General features: G+C 37.8%; 1 pseudogene across 1 annotated transcript in view; it reads right to left on the bottom strand.

Moving 5' to 3' along the window:
• Positions 1-1,132: 1,132 nt before the first annotated feature.
• Positions 1,133-22,966, bottom strand: part of LOC308611241 (ferritin light chain-like) — a 34,177-nt pseudogene continuing 12,343 nt past the window's right edge. Inside the window, exon 2 of the transcript in view lies at positions 1,133-1,823. The product of the transcript in view is annotated as a ferritin light chain-like (transcript). The remainder of the gene's footprint in view (positions 1,824-22,966) is intronic.

Raw genomic sequence — 22,966 nt, 5'->3', positions numbered from 1 at the left:
TTAAACATCATGAATAATACAGGATATAAGAGGAATAGTCTAAAGATGGAAAAGCACATTTTGATTAGGAAAGAGAATTTAAGTCTTTTTTTTTAAGGAAAACTGCCTTATTACTATGAGATAAGAAAATTGTTTCCTTCTTTTCTTCCTTGCTTTCTTCTTCTTTTTTTTAACCTTTTTAATTTTGGATATTTGACCTCTAAGCTGAGATGACTGAAAATGCCTCCTCTGGGCATCAACCTTTTTGAAAGACTTTTTCCCCCTCCCTAAGGGCTATTTTGTCTCTTGGAGGCTTTGTCTACATTACTCCTCAAGAGGCAAGCATTTGTCCTTGCACTAAATGCTGACATCTCCTGATAAGAGGGAAGCTGCAGAGTAGAAGAATTGAAGGTCAGTATGTTGATATTGGTCTCAAGCGCATTGATGTACATTTGTGTATTGGGGAAGGGGAGTGAAGCTTGAGAGTGGGCCAGTGGGGAGGGGTAAATATTTTGTGATGCTGTCTACCTATGGGCTTATAAAGTTTACGGCTGCATTAGGAGGACAAGCATTACCATTAGCATGAAAAGTAGGGCAGACCTCAGTTGCAAAAGCTTCTAGCCATACACATAGGGCAATACGTAAATGATACACCTTATTGCATTCACCCATTCACCCTCCCCTGTTCACGCTAATTGGAAATTTCCATCCATTTCAGAGAAGTAACACAACTATCAATCATTTTCCCTGGCACGAATCTTCCAGGAGAAAGAAAATGGAATACACCTAGCGACAGAGCTCACGCACTAGTAGTCCATGTGTCTTAGATTTAATATCTGATGACTAGCTGCATTGAAGCCAAGAGGTGGTTCACAAAGTTGCTGCACATTAGAATCACCTGGGGAACTCTGAGACCTTCCCGTGCCCAGGCTCCTCCCTAGACCTACTGAATCAAAATCTCTGGGGCTGGGACCCAGACACCAATGTTTTTCTTCAAAGCTCTTTAGGTAATTCAAACGAGCAGCAAAGCTTGAGAACCAGCCCAATAATGGGAACAAACTTATTTCACACAGATAAAGTGGGGCAATTCATATGTTAAAAGAACGTGAATATATGTATATATTTCTTTTTTTCACTTTATTCTGTTTGTATTTCAAATAGGCTTTTTTTTTTCCTTCTGCAAAAAGCATTATTGTTTCCATTTGGTCCAAGGCTTGGGAGAGGGCTCCAGGGCGGTTACAAAGCTGCCTAGTGGCTGCAGAGCGGGGCTTCAGGCAGAAGCTCTGACGCCAGAGGGTCTCCTCAGACGCGGCTGGACTTCAGAGACTCCTGTTTGGCTCGAGGGTGAGCCTTTCAAAGAGATACTCGCCCAGCACAGCCTGCGGACCAGCCAGCCTGCGGAGGTTGGTCAGGTGGTCTCCCATCTTCTGGATGAGTTTTACCTGCTCCTCCAGGAAGCGGCTCTCCAGGAAATCACAGAACTGGGAGTCTGCACGGGCAGGACCCAGGGCGCGCAGATCCGTTAGTGCCTGGTTCAGATTCTTCTCCCTAAGAATGGCGGCTTCCACAGCATCCTGGGTTTTACCCCACTCATCCTGAGAAGGCTTCTGCACATCCTGGAAGAGGGCGCGGCCGCAGCACTGGTTTTGCATTTTCAAGAGGCGCTGGGCGCCCTCACACTTCTCCTCAGCCAGTTGGCGAAAAATGTGGCCCATACTGTCCAGAGTCCCATTGTTGCTGTCGAAATAGATGCTCAGAGAGAGGTAAGTGTCCACAGATGCATGTTGAACAGGCGGTGGACGGCGGCCTCCACCTCGGTGGAATAATTCTGACGAACCTGTGAACTCGTGGTTGATCAGTGATAAGGAGCTAAGCTCAAAAACTGGTGTTGGCCTGTCCTGGAGGCTGAGGATAGCTGAGTGTCTGATTCCAAAGGTTGCGAAAGGAAGAAAGGTTGGAAGGTGGTCGGGGGCTGGAGCAAGGAGCGTCCCTGGGTCTGTTCATTCCAAACACTGTTGAAGCAAAAGACAGATCTGCAGGACTGCCGAACGCACTGCCTCAAATAGGCTTTGATATAAATGAACAAGAAGTCCAAGCAAGGACAAAACTTACCCTTCCTCCCACCAAAATAGCTGGTGATACTAGAATCTAGATCTGGGAAGGGATTCTTCCATTGCTTTCTTAACATTCCAAGCCACTAGAGCAGTGGTTCTCAAAGTATGGTCACCTTGTAACCAAGCAGTACCCTATGGGGCCTTCCTAGGACAGACCCATCCCCCATATCCTCTATTGTAGTTTCTCTCTGAAGTACTCAGATAATAGTATCTCAGGCATATTTCTTGAGTTTTCAGATGCTAAAAACCACCACCCAATGGAAGAAATGAACTCCTTGATGATCATGAGCACGTAGCCCTCAGACCTCCTGGCACCTAAGGATGGATAATGTTACCTGCCTTGTGGCCTCAACATCAGCCAATCAGAGGATTGTGCACGAGCTGATCACATGCCCTGGGATGTCCCTCCCTCACCTGGCCTTTAAAAATGCTTTGCTGAAATCCTTTGGAGATTTCAGGGGTTTTGGAACACGGACCACCCCTCTCCTTGCTCGATCCTGCAATAAACCTTTCTCTTCTCCAGACTCCAACCTTTAGGTTTGTTTGGCCTCACTGTGCTTCAGACACATGAACCTGCATTCGGTAACAACTTGACCAGCTTTACCAGCGTCCCCTGATAATGTGTCAGATATTCAAGTTTTAGGGCCCTATCCCAGCCCTATGGAATCAGCAACTCTAGTGGGGCTCAGTGATCTCTGTTATAACAGGCCCTCCATATGATTTTTATTCACCTTAAAGTTTGAAAATATCTGCATTGTCAGCTGGCCAAAGTGTCCACCAGCAGGTGAAGGGGAGTGATGCCTGGAAAAGATAGGGAGTAGCCAAGGCAAGTACAGCAGCATTTGCCGTGGTAGTAATGGAGAATGCCTTTTCTCCACTGGTTGGCACAGACTAGTATCTGGGAGCAGTGGCAGGGTTATTTAGGATGCTTTACAATTCAATGTAGTGACCGCTGTCCTGGTTTGCCAGGGACTTCCCCTGTGTGAACACTTAAAACCTCATCCTGGCAAACCCCTTAGCCCTGGATTTGAAAAACTTAGGGAATAACATGAAATTTAGGGGAAACATGATCTAGGATTTGGGCGAGTCACAAGTGCTAATTAAAGCTAAGCAAGTATGGTCAGCATCTAGCCTTCTTTACCCCTTTGTGGGAAGGTAAATCTGATTGGGTGAAAGGACTTATTGTTAAGAAATCTTTGTAGAAACATCCCCTTCTGCTTAGTCTGCTGGTTCTCAGTTCTGGCTAGACACTGGCATCGTCTGAGGAGATTTAAAGTTATTTTATTGGTCTAGGATGACCAACAGTCAGTGTGAGGGTTTTTAAAAAGTGCTTCAGATGATTCTAATATGCAGCCAAATTTAGGTGCCACTGCTTAAGCTTTTGAACCACTGCTACATATTTTCACCTCATCTTCCTATGAGAATATCCAACTGTAGTTGAGGTTTGTTTGTTTTTCTTTTTCTTTTTTTAACTCTCTTATTATAAGATTTCCTGTCTTAAATAAGATTGAATGTACAGAAAATCCTGCTAGTCCATCTGGTACAGCTAGATACTTAGAATAATATCGTTAAGATATATACCATTTAAGTACTGTGACTGGCCTTTTTAAAATTAACATATGCATTGAATTAGTACAATCTCTTTTGAAGTTGTCATGTTGGGGAGCTATACCTGTAATCTGCTGCCATTGCTAAATATCTGGACAACTCTTATTAGGAATTGTTTTTAAAAATCTTTAGGGATTAAAACCAAGAGTGCTGTATTATTTGTACTGGGACAAAAACCTCACAAAGTTTCCCCACTGTACCTTCTACCCCCATCTCTAACCCTTGGCAACTTCTAATCTGTTCTCTATCTCCACAGTTTTGTTATTTTAAGAATAATACGTAAACATAATCATGAATTACTTAATCTTCGGAGATTGGCTTTTAAAAATTTTTTCTTCAGCATCATTCCCTTGAAGTTCATTTTAATTTTTGCATATATTAATAATTTGTTCCTTTTCATTGCTCCGTAGTATTCTATCATAAGATTTTATCACAATTTGTTTCAACATTCATCCATTGAAAGACATTTGGGTAGTTGCCAGTTATTGGCTATGATAAATAAAACTGCTATGAACATTTATGTGTAAGTTTCTGTGGGAACTTAATTAAGTTTTTGTTTCTTTTGGATAAATGCTCAAGAGTACAAGTACTGCGTTGTAGGGTGAATCTACTTTTAGGATTAAAAGAGACTGTCAAGCTGTTTCTCAGAGTGGCTAAACCATTTTATTTTCCCACCAGTGACGTGATATAACTTTTCTACGTACTCGCCAGCATTTGATGTTGTCACTATAATTTTAGTTATTCTCTGATATCTCATTATGGTCTTAATTTGCATTTCCCTAATGCTAATGATGTTGAGCATCTTTTCATGTGCTTCTTTGCCATGTGTATATTCTCTTCCATGAAATGTCTGTTCCTGTCCTCTGCCTATTTTCTAGTTGGATTTTTTTAAGTTGTTTGGAGAGTTCTTTGTATATTATAGATACAAGTCATCTGTCTCATATGGGATTTTCAAATATGTTTTCCCACTGTGTAATCTGAGTTTTCATCCACTTAAAAGGATCTTCTATGAAGCATTTTTAACTCATTTTGATGAGATACAATTTATCAGTTTTTGCTTTTATTGATCATACTTTCGGTGTCAAGTCTAAGAATTATTCACCTAGTTCTAGATGCCAAAGATTTTCTATTTTTTTTCCTAAAAATGTCCTGCTTTTACATTTAAGATTATGATCCACTTTGATTTAATTTTTGTGTAAGGTGTGGAGGTTTAGGTTAAGGTTCATTTTTTGTTTGTTTTTGTCAAGGGATGTCCAACTGTTTCAGTACCATTTTTTGAAATGTCTATTCTTCCTTGATAGCTTTTGCACTGCTGTCAAAAACAGGTTAAATGTATTTATGTCAGTCTATTTCTGGGTTCTCTATTCCATTCCATTGATCTATGTATCTACCCTCCAAAATTACTGCAAAGTCTTGAAATTGGGTGGATTAATTCCTCCCATTTTAATCTTCCTTTACAAATTGTTTTAGCTATTCTTCAGCCTCTTCTTACCATATAAATCTTAGAAAAAGCTTGTCTATATCCGCAAAAACCTTGAGGGCATTTTAAGAGTAATTGTGTTAAGCCTCTTAACTTGGGGAGAATTGACATCTTTATTATGTTGTGTTTTCTAATCCATGAACAAGGTATGTCTCCCTATTTGTTTGGGACTTTAAAATTTTTCTTCATCAGCATTTTGTAATTTTCAGTATAGAGGTCCTATAAATGTCCTATTGGGCTTGTATTTAAGTATTTATTTAGGTCAGTTGTAAATGGCATCACATATTTTAATTTAAGCTTCTACACATTTGTTATTAATATATAATGTGATAAAATTGTGTTGATCTTGTACTCTAAAACATTTACAAACTAATATTATTTCTCAAGCTTTTTGTGGATTCCTTGGTATTTTCTCCATTTAGATTATCATGTCCTCTTCAGACACAGACAGTTTTACTTTTCCTTAGGCAATATAATAGGATATATTACTCTTCAACATTCAGTAGGATATATTCCTTCCTATTCAACATAGTAGGAATAGTCCTTTTATCTTTTAAATGAACTTTTTAAAAATTTAACTTTTAAATGTATGTATTTATTTATTTTTGCTTTATTTTCTTACTAGAACCTCCAGTAATACATTTAATAAAAGTGGTGAGAGCAGATATCTGTGCCTTGTTTCTGATCTTACAGAGAAAGCATTCAGTCTTTCACGGTTAAATATAATCTCGGTATAGGTTGTTTGTAGATCATCTTTATGAGTTTCAGTATGTTCCTTTTCTATTCCTAGTTTGCTTGGAGTTCTTTTTTCTTCTTTTTTTAAAATCATGAATGGGATTGGATTTTGTCAAGTGCTTTCTCTGCCTTATTGGATAGGATCACATGACTTTTCCCTTTAATCTATTGGATATGGTGGATAACATTGTTTGATTTTCAAATATTTAACCAACTTCGCATAACTAGAATAAATGCCACTTGGTCATGGTATATTATTCTTTTTATATATTTCTGGATTTAATTTGCTAATATTTGGCAGAGGATTTTTACAGCCAATTTCATAAAAAATATTGGTCTGTAGTTTTCTTCTTTCTATACTATCCCTGTCCGGCTTTGGTATCAAGGTAATACTGGCTTCATAAATTTAATTAGGAACTGTTCCTTCTACTTCTCTTTCTTATCAAACCATGTAAAATTGGTGTTAATTCTTTATATCTTGGGTAAAAGTGAAACATCTAAGCCTGAATATTCCTTTTGGGAGTTTTTAAATGAAAAATCAGTGTTTCTAATGGTTACAGGAAAATTGAGATTATCTATTTCATCTTGGCTGAGTTTTGGTAGTTTTGAGTGTAGAAGCATTGGCCCATTTCACCTACATTTTTGAATTTATAGTGTAGACTTGCTCATAACAACTTGTCCCTTATTAACCTGCAGGATATGTCATGGTATCCCTGGTTGCATTTCTGATATCTGTGATTTGTGCCATCCATCTTTTTATCTTTATCAGTCTTGCTAGATCTTTATTGATTAGATTGTTTATTTCCAAGAACCAGCCTTTTGTTTCATTGATTTTTCCCCCCTATTTTCCTGTTTTCAGTTTCATGGATTTCTATTTCATCTTTATTATTTCCTTCTTTCTGCTTGTTTAGTGTTTTTTTCCTCTTCCTTTTTTACTGTTGTAATATAGAAAATTAGATTATTGCTTTGAAACACTTTCTTTCCCAATTTAGTGCTATAGACTTCCCTTTCAGCATTGCTTTCACTTCATTCTGCAAACTTTGATCTGTTATATCTCCATTTTCTTTTATTCTATGCATTAAAAATTATTTCCTTGCTGCTGTCTTTCTTACCCATGAGTTATTTGGAATTGTGATGTTTAGTTTTCACATGATTGAAGATTTTCCTGTTGTCTTTCTGTTATTGATTTCTAGTCTGATTCCATTATGGCTAGAGAACATACTCTATGATTTTTATTCTTTTAAATCTGCTAATTTTTTATGAATATATAAATGAAAGAAATAAGAAATCCTCTGAGTCTTAGCATCCAACACTTAGGCACATTACAATTTAAATCTGCTAAGGTTCTTTTTATTGCCCAGTATATAGTATATGAGTGAATATTCCATGGACACTTGAATATGTATTCTGCTGTTACTGAGTGTGTTCTTTAAATGTCAGTTATATCCTATTGATTGATGATGTTTTCATTTCTTCCATATTCTTGCTGATTTTTCTCTCTGGTAGTTCTATAAATTGCTGTGCTGAAGTCTCAAATAATAATTGTGGATTTAAAATTTTCTCCTTTTACTACTTTTTTCAGTGTTTGCTTCATGTATTTTGAAGTTCTGTTGTTTGGTGCACACACATTTAGTATCATTAGGTCATCTAGGTGGATTATTCCTGTTATCTTTATGTAATGACCCTGTTTGCCCCTAATAATTTCCTTTGCTCTGAAGTCTACTTTATCTGATATTAATATAGCCATTCCTACTTTTTCTGATTAACGTTCACATGATATATCATTATCTTCCTTTTACTTTGAACTCCCTATATCATGATGTTTAAAGTAAACTTCTTATAGACAGTATATAGTTGGATCATGCTTGTGAATTTTTAATCTACTCTTCCAATCTCTGTCTTTGACTTGCTTATTTAGATCATTTACAGTTAATGTAATTATTGCTATGTTAAAGATTAGGTCTACCATTTTATTTTTTGTTTTGTCTTTTACCTTAGTTTCTCAATCCTGTGTTTCTCTTATTTTGCCTGGTGGGTTACTTAAACATTTTTTAATAGTCCATTTTAATTTAATTTATTTATAATCATTTGTGTATACTGTTTGTATAGTTTTCTTAGTGGTTACTTTTGGCATCACAGTATACATATGTAACTTACCATAGCCTACTGGAATCAGTGTTTTATTACTTCAAGTGAAGTTTCAAAATTTTACTTCCATTTAGTCTCTTAATATTCCCCAGTTTTAAAGTATGATTTTCTGTAGTATTTCCTTTCTCTACATTGAGAACCACATCAGATGGTGTCATAATATTTGCTTTGACCATCAGATAGTATTTAAGAAACTCATGAGGCTAATGATAGTCTCTTATATTTACCCCACTTGTTTTCACCCATTCCATTGTTCCCCTTTTCTTTCTGAAGTTCCCAGTCTTCTGTTATTGTTTTTTTTTATGTTTTCATAATATTAGGTGATATCTGGGCTTTCCAGTGCCATTGGATATGAGTTTCAGGAAACACTGAGTCTGGCTCACTTAATGCTGCTGAGTTGGAGGGTTTGTATATGTTGGGCCTGTTGGCGCAGCAGGTGCTAGCAGATTAGACTAATGTTGATGGGACTAGTGCCACAGGAGGATGGGTTCCCATTCAGGCTATGCTGCTGCTACAGTAGATCAAGTCCCCCTCTACCCCAAGTGTGGGGCAGTGACCTGCTGCTGTCACTGCTTTGTATTAGGCTGCTTTTGCCTCAGGTGTGTGGTGGGATCCCTTGGAAGCTGCTGCTGCTGTCAATCACAAGGTTAAATTCATTTCAGAAATACTTAAGTATAAATATATAGCCTGGCTCCTGTAGGACCCCTGTAATAGTTTTTTTATTGCTTTCATACAAATTACCACAAATATAGTGACTCAAAACAATTTAAATTTATTACCTTACAAGTCTGACATTCGTCTCAATTGAGTAAAGTAAAAGTGTTGGCAGGATCGACAGATGAATGGATAAAGATGTGGCACATATATACAATGGAATATTACTTAGCCATAAAAAGAAATGAAATTGAGTTATTTGTAGTGAGGTGGATTGACCTAGAGACTGTCATACAGAGTGAAGTAAGTCAGAAAGAGAAAAACAAATACCATATGCTAACACATATATATGGAATCTAAAAAAAAGAAAAAATGGTTATGAAGAACCTAGGGGGCAGGGCAGGAATAAAGACGCAGCCGTAGAGAGTGGACTTGTGGATACAGGAAGGGGGAAGGGTAATCTGGGATGAAGTGAGAGAGTGGCATGGACTTATATACACTACCAAATGTAAAATAGATAGCTAGTGGGAAGCAGCCGCAAAGCACAGGGAGATCAGCTCTGTGCTTTGTGTCCACCTACAAGGGTGCGATCGGGAATGGAGGGTGGTAGGGAGATGCAAGAGGGAGGAGATATGGGGATATATGTATACGTATAGCTGATTCACTTTGTTATGAAGCAGAAACTAACACACCATTGTAAATCAGTTATACTCCAATATAGATGGTTAAAAAAGAAAAAAAAGGGTTGGCAGAGCTACATTCTTTTCTGGAGGCTCTTAGGGGTGTTTCTGTTCCCTGGACTTTATCCGCTTCCAGCGGTCACTTGTAGTCCTTGACTCAGAGTCCCCTTTCTCCACCTACAAAACCCAAAATGTTGAATCTCTCTGATTCTGCTTCTATTAGGACATCTCTCTCTTTCTCTTTCTACAGTTGGGAATGGTTTTCTACTTTTAAGGACTCATGCAATTAGATTTGTTCCATGAGGTAATCCAGGATAATCTTTCTATCTCAAGGTCTGTAACTTCAGTCATATCTGCAAAGTCCTCTTTACCATGTAAGGTAACATATTAATAGGTTCTAGGGATTAGGGTGAGGGCATTTTTAGGAGCCATTATGCTGCCTACCACACCCTTAACAAGTGACCTTGAGAAAATTACTAAGATTTTTAAAGCCTTACTTTCCTCAAACATAAAATGGAAAGAAAGCTAACTAGTTAATATCATGAAAGTGAAACAGTATATATGAAATCAACTAATTCAAAAAATGAGATTTCTTCTTTTTCTTTATGATTTACATGATTCTCAGAGTTCGGTTATTTGAAGAGTTACTTTTTTTTTAAACAGAACTAAGGAATTTCATGGTTCAGGTGCTGTAAGATTGTCTGAATTATCTGAGTAACAATTAGTTAAGCACAGGTGTAAAGCATTTGATTTACTCCCTGGTTTTCTTTATCTTCTCATCCCAGTAAATGCATATCCCTTTTCTAGCTCCAGCCAGTAGAGTCAGAGCTCGTTTTACTGTTTAACTAAAGTTCAATTTAAATTCTCTCTACATCTCCAGATTCTCAGCCCTGGTTGCATATTATAATCACCTGGGGAGATTTCAAGAACTACCGATGCCAAATTTCTACCTCTCATGGATATTTGAGGAGGGACCTGGAATGAAATGCTCTAGCTTATGGTTTTTGGAACCAAATCATAGTCTACACTGAGCCAAATTATTTGTGAGATCACCTCTAAAAAGGAATTTATCTGTGGTGACTAATGCTCTTCCTTTGTCAGTATGCTTGATTTGTCCCTCTTTGGGGGAAAAAAAGAGGGGGAAAAAACCCCCAGCAGTTGTGCTCCCTGAATTATAACCTGATGCTTTGGAATTAGTGTTGGCTTAGAGCGCACATCTTCGGATACCCATTCTCTCTCCTGCTTCCTTGCATGAACTTATATCCTTGGGCAGTGTTTCATCCACCACCCTCTTTTGCTTCTAATCTTAGCAAGTAAAGTCTCCCCTTAATGAAATAGCATTTCATGAGGCTTACTGGGAGCATAGGTCTGTTCCAGACCTATCCTATGTTAGCTAAAGCAGATATAAGTGATGTATTTTTGGCATTCATCCTTGTGGGTTGGAAAGAGAAGACAGAATTTTATCCTTTAGGTGTCATCGGACTGGACAAATGGGCTCTTTCCCTCTGCTGCCTATCATGTAAAAACCTGAGGGTGTTACCTCTAGAAGGTATCTTCTAGTTATCAAAATAGTTCAGATAAGTCAAATTTCTCAGTAAAAGATGACAAAACTATGGCTTAGGTGGTTAATTTTCTATGTCAATTTGTCTGGGCCACCATGCCCAGTTATTTGGTCAGATATTATTCTGGATATTTCTGTGATGGTGTTTTCGTGTTTTTTACAATTTTATTTATTTATTTATTTATTTATTTATTTATTTATTTATTTATTTATTTATATTTTTGGCTGCGTTGGGTCTTCATTGTCACACGTGGGCTTTCTCTATTTGCAGCAAGCGAGGGCTACTCTTTGTTGTGGTGTGCAGGCTTCTCATTGTGGTGGCTTCTCTTGTTGCAGAGCATGGGCTCTAGGTGCACGGGCTCAGTAGCTATGGTGCACGGGCTTATTTGCTCCACGGCACATGGGATCTTCCCAGACCAGGGCTCAAACCTGTGTCCCCTGCATTTGCAGGCGGATTCTTAACCACTGCGCCACCAGGGTAGTCTCTGTGATGGTGTTTTTGGATGAAATTCATATTTAAATTGGTGCTGGACTTTGAGTACAGCAGATTATCCTCCATAGTATGGGTGCGCCTCATCCAATCAGTTGAAGCTCTTAATAAAACAAAGACTGACCTCCCTGTCGCAAAAAGGAATTCTGCCAGAAGACTTACAGAAATTGAACTGCAACTCTTCCTAGAGTCTCTAGACAGCCTAACCTGCAGATTTTGAATTGACCAAGCCTCTATTATTGTGTGAACCAATTGTTTAAAATCTCTCTCTCTCTTTCTCTATCTTTATATAGATATGGATATAGATCTAGGTATCATTATTGATATCTAGATCTATATCTATCAATATATATGGGCACATTGTATACACATGCTGTTGGTTCTGTTTTTCTGGAGAAGCTTGACTAATATAGTGGCCCATATAAATAAAAGGATGAACCCAAGTTCACCCAGGTAGAAATTAGTACAATGAGAACTGGAACTTAAAGCCTCATGACTCATTCAGCTGTGAACACTGACCCAGAACTGGGGTCCTCAAACTCTGGCCCACTGATCAGATCTCGCTTGACTCCTGGTTTTGTACATAACATTTTGCTTGAACACAGCCACACCCATTCATTAATGTATGGTGCATGGCTGTTTCTGTGCTACAGCAGCAGATAGGCAGTTGCAACGGAGAGGTATGGTACACAAAATCCAAAATATTTACTATCTGACCCTTTACAGAAAAGATCTGCTGACCCTTGCTCTAGGATGCCATCTGATTTCTGATAACACAGAGGAGAATAATTCATGCACATTGGGGTTGATTGTTAATCTCCTGTCCTCCTTAGGTCAAAGATCTCTTAAATGCTCACCCTTGCAATAGCCAGCTTGGGGAGCATTGTCTGAGGATGCAGAAACATTTCTTGCCAGGTCTTTCCAATCCACACTGCTCCCTGACTATGGTTCTTAAAACCTATTTTTAAAAAAATTTTTATTGGAATATAGTTGATTTACAGTGTTGTGTTAATTTCACGTGTACAGCAAAGTGAATCCGTTATACATATACATATATCCACTTTTAGGTTTTTTTAGAGTCATTTCCAAATAGCCCATTACAGAGTATTGAGTGGAGTTCCCTGTGCTAATAAGAAGAGCAGGTTCTTATTAGTTATCTATTTTATGTATAGCAGTGTGTATATTTCAGCCCCAATCTCCCAATTTAGCCTCCCCACCACAATCCCCTGGTAACCCTGTTTGTTTTCTACATCCCTGCCTCTACTTCTAAAACCTGTCTATTTTAACCAACTACCACTCATTGCTTACTGTCTCTGGCTTCATGTACTTCATAATAAATCTGCCTCTTGTTCAATCCTGGATGACATGTTCCAAAGACTGAGATAATATCTTATTCTACATAACTTGTGCTTGATATTGTCTAACTTGGGGTCTTTATCTATGTCCCAAAGAAGACAGTCACACTCTGTCTTCTAGTACTACTAATAATACCACATTTTATGTCATGAATTTGACCCAATGCACTGAACTATCCCTTTAGAAACTGTATGCAACCTGTCACTGGGTTTTAGCACCGGGATAGAGCTCAAATTAGTGTTCATATTTAAACAAATCTACTTGACCAGAAACTTTTTGTCTCACCATTTATTTTATTACACAAGTAACTTCTCTCTTTGCATCTATGATGTAAATATTTTTAATTTCCTAAATTATCTGGAAAATTATTTAGAGCTTCCATTTCAGTAGGCATTGGAATTGCTGTGTTATGACTATTTCATTATTTTATTTCCAATGTTAAATTAGGCTTCAAGCTTTGGCCAAGAGTAGACAGGAAAGGGTTTTAAAAGAAATGAAGAATGGGAAAGACTTCTGATGCAACGGAGACTTAATAAAGATTTGCTTTTGAATCAAGAATTTATAATAAAGGTTTGAATTTGAATCAATAAGTTATGTCATTGCAAAATAGCTCCCTGGTAAAATTCCATTCTTTTGTAATCATTAAGTACAGAAATTAACCATCAAAATATGCAGTGATCTTTTTCATTTTCTAAAAACAAACCTATATCTAGATGAGAGGAGAATTCATTTCATAACTCAGGCTCTGGACTTACGACTCCAAGTCCTGTTTTCTTTCAACCATGCCTGCTAAGTTTCTGTCTACCTTCTTGAGCATGAGGTAATGGCTTCAGCTTTCATCTCCTTACTCAGTATATAGCTTGGTGACTAAGAGTAAGGGATCTAAACCTTGAGAACTTGGGTTCCAATCTTGACTCTAAAATTTACTTGTTGAGTACTCTTGAGCATGTTATCTGTTTTTGCCTCAGTTTTCTCATCTATAATATAGAGATAACATTACTTCTCTCAGCGAGTTGCTATGAGGGTTAAAAAAATTCATACAATGCAAGAATTTATCAGTTCTTGGAACACAATAAATACTGAAAAGAAATGTTAGCCATTATCAAGGGCCCCTCATTTTATGGATAATATAGATTAGTTTATATAGGTCTAATATTTACATATACATAACTATTTTGTACCTATATGTGTGTATACGTTCTTCTTAGAAATTGAGCAGTCAACATTCACATCTAAAAGTATGTGCTCTGTGAAATGTAGATCTCCTGTGTACAGACACAGTGCTGTAGTTATCTATTGCTACATAATAAAGAAGTCCAAACTTAGTGGTGAAATAAACAAAAATTGTAATATGTGCCCAGATTCTGTGGGTCAGCGATTCAAACAGTACGCAGAGGAGATGGCTTGTCTCTACTCTGTGACTGATGTCTGAAACCTCAGCTCATGAGGATTCAAATGGCTGGGGCTGCAGTCATCTAGATAATTTTAATTCACATGTCTGGCCCTTGAGATGGGATGACTTGAACACTGTGCCCAACAAAGACTGTTGCCTGGAGTGCCTATAGATGGCTGCCCATGTGGCTTGGACTTCTCATAACGTGGTAGTTAGGATTCAAGATAGAGTATCCCAAGAATGAGCGTTCAGGGTTGAAGCATTCCAGGAGAATCATGCAAAAGCTGCATGACCTTTTATGACCTAGTCTTAGATGTTACATAGTATCACTTTATACTATTGCAGGCGTTGGAGACCTTTTTCCATAAAGTGTCAGACGGTCAATATTTTAGGCTTTACACGCCATACAGTCTCTTTTGCAACTACTTAGCTCCGCTGCTGTGATGTGAAAACAGACACAAACAATACATATACTAAGGAACATGGCTGTGTTCCAATAAAGCTTCATTTATAAAAGCCGGTAGAGGCCTAGATTTGGCCCACCAGCCATAATTTACTGACCCCTGCTCTATTGTTTGAAGCCATGGAAAGCCTGCCCAAATTCAAGGGAAAATGCCCACATCTGGATGTGAAGAATGGCAACGAATCTGAGACCCTGTATTAAAACCACTACATATGGGATACTTAGAAGAAGATCTGTCTGCATACCTTGTTTCTCCCATGTATGGTGGATATGAGGTATTGGCACATGTTACATCTCTGTAAGCCTGGGTCAAGGTCAAAGTTGGAATCTGAACTCAATGACCTTGATTTCTGGAAGAATTGGTAACTCTACTTATGATATCCTTACACTCCTTACCCATATAAATACACCACAAAAGATAGATTTCAAGTAAACAGTTGCTTTATGGCAGCTTTTTATTATGTCTCCATTGACTGAATTATTCCATTTTGGTTAGAAACATGAGTTTTGTTTCTTTCCTAAAGAGATCTGCAACTTTTCAGATGCGGCATTTCATTCTAATGAGAGGATGATGTAGGTTTTTATAAACGGAAAAAGCAGGGCAGGCTGAGTTCACTCAGATCATACCAATGCTTACAGGAATAACCGAAGCTGGAACACAGGCTTCCAGGTTTTCCTGTCCTGTGCTCTTTTCGGTAGGTGCCATTGTCTGCTGGGCCTGGCAGTAATAAGTTTTGACCTTTACCTCTCTACGCTATTGTGAAGTGGTTTTGGGCTTTGTTAGCTTTCTTATGAGTTTGTACTAAATTGTGTCCATAAAGTAGGCTGAATTCCTCAGGGAAGGATGATAGCTGTTACTGTGTTATTACTGCAAATGTTGTGTTGGTTACTTTTTTTTCTTTTCTTTTGTCCAGTTGTATCCTGAACTTAAAAGTTATATTATCTGAAATGAACGATGTGCATCTGGTGGAAAACACTAATTTAAGGGATGAAAATTCCTGATGATTGCTTCAGTCAACCCTTAATACACACTGAGCTTCATTAGTAAATAGACAACTCTCAGACCTTTCCCTTGGAAGAGGTCACATAATCAGGCTTTGTGTTGATTTCGCATTCTGTTCGTTAGAGACAGAACAAAGTAGAATAATTGGCTGGTACAGGGAAAGCAGAAAGAACTTTCTTCTATTTTGGTGATGCATCCCGTAATAAGGGTTGAAAATGAGACTGGAGGTAAAAACGTGAAACTCAGAAGAGCAAAGGAGAGAGGATATTGTTTCTTTGAAAATATTCTTTCAGTGTTGGCCCAGATGAAATATGAAGCTGAGGAAATTTTTTTTTAAATGATGATTTTTGTGTTAACAATGTGAGTGTGGAATTAGTAAGAATCAGAAAGCAAGCATCCTTTTCCACCAAGGACTTGGGAGCAAGTGAAACCATAAATACTCCCGGTTCTTGGAAACCCTTTTGGAGCAGTAATCAGAGAAGGGTAAAGGCAAAGCCTCAGAGCAGAGGTGTTCAGAGCAAAGGGATAGGAGGAGAACAAAAGGAGAGTGGATATTTTTAGAGCTGTCATTTTGAAATTTACCTGCTTCTGATTCAGTGCTGCTTTGCTACTGTGTTGATCCCGTGGAAATCCTCAAAGCAGGAGCAGCCCTATTTTAAAATAATAAGGTTAGAGCAAGTGACTTGAATCCAGGTCTCTTTAGCTCAAGAGCACAGAGGAGAGTGTGAGGAAAGAGTGAGGCCACAAGGAATTGTTCACTGGGTACATTTTCCCCAAACCTCACTAACTGGGAGAAACTGACCACTGGATTATGTGGCTTGAAGGAAAGCAAAAATGTTGAAAGCAAAGAGTGTGGAGCTTGTTTAGAAAGCAAGCTCTATCATTTGGTCACCTGCTGATGATAATAGCATTGGCTGAGTCCTGACCATTTACAATGAAGGCACTTCTGTAGGTCATAAGTTCCAGGAGGGCCAGAACTGAGTATGTCTGTTTCAGCATTTAGCATGGTGTAGCATCTTAGAGCCCGGTACATTATTGGCATATAGTAGACTTAAAAATGAATATTTGTGGATTGTCTGAATGAGTGGATGAATGTGTGTGATTCATATCCTATTTGCAGGTCCTATGCCCTACAGTGGATTTTCAGTGTCAGATTGGGAACGTATTTATGATGGGGATTGGCATTGTTCCCTATCTAATGGATAAAGATTACACATCAAAGGACTTTACATTCACATCCCAAAAACCTCATAGGAATTACTTAACAAAAAAATAAAATTGGATTCTGTATAATTTCTAATTTATAAGCTGGCTAGACCACTGGTATTTCTGCCAGTCCTCTGGTAGTTCCGATGATGTCCCCATGATGACCCAGGCATAATCAGAATGGCTTTAGGATTGGGGAGCCAAAATTTTCCTCAGTATTTACTGCTTTGCTAGTCCATTTAAGAAAATGGACTATTGAAAAATAGCTTCAGACACAATATGGCATTTTATGATTTAGCATAAAATCTGAGAAATATAGAGGTTATCTGAAGCCTGCAATGGTAAAGTTCCCTCTGCTATTGAAGTTATTGTCTTTAAATAAAGATTCTACATCAGTAATGCTATATATATATATTTTTTCTGATATTCAGGTTAATTTCCTATTCTCTATAAGGAAGTAATTGGTTGGTTGATATGAGAGATAGTGTGGCTTCCAAAAGTGAAAAGTATTATTTTATTGTAATTTCCAGCTACCTAAGGATGGGAGAGGCCCAGGACACTGCAGTCAGTATATTATGTGGAGCAGGTTATATTGTGGTTTATTTATGACCTTTTACATGTTTATTTTCTATGCAATTTTGTGTGCTCCTTTTTGAGTTTTGGTAGATAAGTGCTTTGTAACTTCGGAATACTTGGAGTTATATAGATATATATATGACATATATATATATATATATATATATATATATTATCATAGTAGTTAAAGCCGTGGACAGTGTACTAGTCTACCTAGGTTCAAATTCTGGCTTGACCCTATGACTTCCCTGTGGCTTCCTCTGCTCACCTATTTAAAAGGAGTATAATAAGACTGCTGTGGTGAATTATATACTAAGTGCTATTTAAGCATTTGCTATAATGATTATGTATACTCGAAGGCAAGGGACTTGCCCCTTGATTGTCTCTGTATTCCTAGTGCTTAAGAATTCCTAGTGCTTTCCTAGTGCATTGTCTTAGGATAGAGATAGCTCAGTATAGTTCTTCTCACTATAAAGTACTGTTACGTTGAAAGTCTTTGCTTGTGTACTAATAATCTATGACATATCTGCTGAGGACAAGGAAAGGAATAGTTTTAAAACTGCAATGGATAACAAAAGATTGTATGATGTAATGCCTTTATTATGTAATTATAAAACTAACAAATGATCATGGTAGAAAATTTGAAAAACTCCTAGACAAAATAGAGATCAATAAAATTTGGAGTAGCGTTCAGAGTGTAGAGTTGTCCATGAATATTAGTGCTTTCACATTTTCCAGGACTTTAAGTAGACTCTGCTTCTTAAGAGTCTATTCATGATATTTTATTTTAATGATGTTTTCATCATGGGGACACACACACACACACACACACAGAAATCTGTTAAAAAAAAAAGAAAGACATGTAAATCACTGATGTTTCAGATAGCCACATGAAATAAAGTGAGAAAGGTCAACAAGCTGAAAGAATGTGGAGTAGCATCTCCTTAATTGCTTACATAATTCTGATAATTACCTCTCTGTGGATAATGTAATTAATGGGGAATCTAATTCAAGAAAAATGTATGAACTTCAAGCCTTCTCGAAGCCAAGTATTTCTTTCCGCAAAAGTTTAATTTCCACGGCCGTGCTTCCTTATTACCTGACAGGGAAAGTGTATTGTATGGCAAAGGATCTTCCCGAAGGAGGGTGCTTCCCACACTGATCGTCATAAATGACTTCGGAATTACTGTTGCTATATTACCAAAATCTTAAACTAGGGTATTTTTGACAAATGCGGTCCTTAGTTAATTTTTAGAGCTACAAACTGTCAGATGGCTCTGCAATAACAATTGTCTGGCTGTTCTTCAGGGTGATCACAATATGGTAATGACCTTGAGGTACCACTAAAAAGCAGGAAGGTGTGAGTGTTCCTTTGGTTCCAGAGTGAAATGCGAGTTGGAGTTGGAGTTGGAAAAGAGGCCGACAACCAAGTGATAGAGAAGGAAATGTGAGGTCATTAATGAAAAACCAGGTTTAAGTTAAGGTGAAGAGGCATGAGGAAATGGTCAGCTGTTACAGTATTACAAAGATCATGAAGAAGCATATCCATGAATGTGGTTTGTATTGCAATCTGCTGAAAAAGAGACAAATATCCTGGCCTGGCCTTCATGGAGATTATTTTTATTGATTCTGATAATAGATTATTGTTGAAAAGGGCTTCCTATAAATTATAACCATGCAAAGGCAGCAAGATAATTTGTTTTTTCTTTATGTATGTGTTTCTCATTCCTACTCACTTCTCTCTTAGGGGAAGAGAAAATCACAAAACACAAAAATGTCAAATCTCAGCTATTCATTTTCAAAATAATTTTTTTTCCAAATTCCAAAGGAGGCAATAGGTTAACTTTTAAGATTTGTAAGGCTCAAAAAACTAGATTTTTACAAAGTGTAGCCAAATTTTGTTCCATAAATAGTAGCTTTGGAAAGAATATGTGATGATGCAAAGTTGGAAAAAGCTGGTTTTTCTTCCGTAAATGACTTCACCGTGTGGGAGAAGAGGCAGAGAAGAAATCAAAGTAATTAAACATGGGGTGAGTTTTTCTGATAGGGGACTCTAGTGCTTTCAAATAGACTAGATAATCCTCGGGATAATCTGAGGGTAGAACAGACCAGTGCCTCATTTCCAATCTGGTACCCTGGAAGAAAACAGTGTATTTCCTTTGAGGTCTTGAGAGGTTTTTCTTCTTCTTTGTTTTGTTTTTGGTTCATTTTGTAATCAACTTTATTAAGGTATCATTTACACACAATAAAATGCAGACATGTTTAGTCAACGGTTCAATGACTTTTAATTAATGTACACATTTGTATAACTACCACCCCCATAAGATCGATAACAATTCTAAAACCCTAGAAAGTTTCCTCCTAGGCTTTTGCAAAAGTATCCCCATCTCCCACCCCAAGGCAACCACGGATCTGATTTTTATCTTTAGAGATGAATTTTGCCCAGTTTAGAATTTCATGTAAGTTGAATAATACAGTAGGTGCCCTTTTGATCTGGCTTCACTTGCTCAGCATATGGTTTTTGAGATTCATTCATGTTGGGATGTTTTAAAACCAGGACTTTAGCCTGGGTGGCTGATGTTGTCTGAAGGCACCTATAGGTACATCTGAGTCTCTGGCATTGTCACTGTCTGTTCTTGGCTCAGTATTTTCAACTTTACTAAGAAGCACAAGGTTGAAGTAAGGAAGATCATTGTCAGTATAATGGAGGTGAAGTGGGGTCTGTTATATAATATTCTCAGCATAAATTGACCTGCTTGGAATCATTGTGTTGATAATCGACAAGGATACTCTTCCTCCAAAAACCTTGATACTATAAAACTTCTAAAGGACGCTGTCCTAGGACTCTTTTAGTTTTCATTTTTGGGGAAACATTTCTGGAAAATTGAAATGCTCACAACCTGAAAGAAGCAATTATTCACCTGAAGGCTAACTCTGCTAAAGTTGAGTTGTCCGACCTTTACCTGCTGATAGAACCCAAATAGCCTTGCAAAACAATGCTCTTATTGGATATAAGCATATAGATTGTTTAAGACGGACGTGTATATGCAGTAAATTAAACAAAAAAAGAATCTTTGAGTTTTCCTTGCTGGTTTTTTTTTTCATTTATGCTTCTATATCATACGCTAATAGTTTAGGGTAACCTCAGGTTAGTTTTAGGTCCACTCTTTATGTAAATGTTGATGTACTCCATACGCAACTTTTTTCTACCTTCCTTCTTTTCTTCCATCTTTCCTTTCTAACTTCTTATAATCCATTATACTTAATCCTGCATTTGTTGAGGTGGCAATTACTGTAGGAAATTGAAAGCAGTGTGAAATTTTGCTGTTCAGAATGCATGTTGACCAAATTCTATATTGAGAAAAGGTCTGAATTTACCCACAGTAACCGTTTCTCAGCGTCTCTGAATAAAGGCCGTAGAAACTGGACTATATATAATATCCTGACAGGTATGTAGAATTCATAGCAATTACCCTCAAAGAGCTTACCTAGCGTAGATGCCTATGAATGCATTTAATGATTGCTTTATTGGCAGCAGTGCCAACACACACAGTCTATTTTGTTTTATATGATTATCATTACCTGCTGTTTACCACTGTATACATTGCTAATGGTGTGGTTTCTATGGCTTGTGAATTTCACGGCCCAATATTATGTAATTTATTGCACACTTTAGTGTAGAAGATGGAGACTCCATAAATTTTCGTGTGCTCTTTGCCCCTTTGGAATGTATTACACTGAGATCAGGCAAAGTAATAAATTTATTTCAAATGTGCGTGATAGCTAAACATCAATTAGGACTTGATGGGAAATATTTCTTCTTCCAGCAACATAACAGTTTTTAAAGACTAAGCCATTGAACGTGGAGTTCCTGAACATGGGACTCAGTTCACTGGGATCCCTTCTTAGAAAAATAAAGGAAAACTTGAATTGGATATGTGTGGCTTATTCAAGTAGTAACTAATCAGCTACATCTTGGTTAACTTAATTTGTCACAATGGTTTGGTATTTTATTAACTCTCTTCCCCTTCTTCCCCTGACTCTCACTAGAATGGATCATGAGTATCTTAAAACATACTAAGTCGTCTTCCATCCCTGTTAATCTAACTACAAAAACACACTTTCCTTATCCAATGTAACATACTGTCTTTTAGAGTAGCTGTGGTTTTAATTCTCTACAAAATTAAAACCAGCAAAGAGAAACATTTTCAAGGAGCCACCACATTGTAGAGCTTTAGAAAGAAGACTTTAGAATTAAGAGCAACTATATCATTTTATAGCTAAAGCACCTGAGACCTAAAGTAGGAAGGTAACCATCGAGGTCAGGGAAAGGGGTTGAAGATCAGGTTTCAAGCTGAGAAAGAGTCTACAGGGACTCAATCTGAGCAGGTCAAAAACTGAAATGAGACCACGAATGTTCTGGGAAGGGTGGCACCTGGCCTCAAGGGTGGGATTCAAACAGGGAGTGGGCCTGGGGGAACTGAGCTTCTGCAGTAGGCAGAGAAGGCCACCTCATCTGTGGAAAGTGCCACTGACATCAGGGAGTTGAGGGGAAAGAGCAGTGAATTCCAGTCCCCCTGAGAAAGCAGGCCAATCTGATTAACTCTGAATTTAGGCTTATTTCAGATACTTCTAATTTTTTTGTTTGTTTGTTTGCGGTACGCAGGCCTCTCACCGTTGTGGTCTCTCCCGTTGCGGAGCACAGGCTCGGACACGCAGGCCCAGCATCCATGGCTCATGGGCCCAGCCACTCCACGGCATGTGGGATCTTCCCGGACCGGGGCACGAACCAGTGTCCCCTGCATCGGCAGGCAGACTCTCAACCACTGCATCACCAGGGAAGCCCAGATGTGTAGTTCTTTAAAAATATTTTTAACATTTTTCCAGCTACATGTAGACTATAACTTAGCATAAAAACAATATGGGTTTTATTTTAAGTAATTTAACATTTTGACATCCTCATAATGAAATTAAATCCAGACGGTTTCTCTCCATGTTCTCTTGAAATAGTCCTTGATCATCCACAGTATTTCCCATCATCACAAAGGTGGTACCAAGGGCAGAGAACTCCAACATTATTAAAGTTTCATAAAGCAAAGTCAATTTTAAGAATATAATGTCCCCTAACTGCTAAAGGTCTTGACAGATAATTTCAAGGGAAGCATAAATTATTTTCTGTTTGTCAGAGGGCAAAATTATTTAGGTTGACTTAATGAATAGTAGAGTTTTTGAGTGGAGAGTGTTCTTAAAATATTATGTAGATCTGTCTAGCATCTGTCAACAGATGCTAGCCACGTGGCATTCTTTATGTGGAAACAAATTTTAAAATAAAGTTAAAAATTCAGTTCCTCAGTTGCATTTGCCATATTTCAAAGATGTTTATTAGCTCCATGTAGCTATTGAATACTGCTTTGCATAGTACAGATATAGAATATTTTCATTATCACCAAAAATTCTATTGAGCAATACTAAAATTATACCCAGATATTCACAGAGAAGGCAACCAAGTCTCAAGGAAAT

This window comes from Mesoplodon bidens (assembly GCF_964165515.1).
Source record: "Mesoplodon bidens genome assembly, contig: HAP1_SCAFFOLD_313, whole genome shotgun sequence".
Lineage (NCBI taxonomy): Eukaryota > Metazoa > Chordata > Mammalia > Artiodactyla > Ziphiidae > Mesoplodon > Mesoplodon bidens.
The sequence above is the reverse complement of the archived record's forward strand: the minus strand, read 5'-3'. Positions and strand labels throughout refer to the sequence as shown.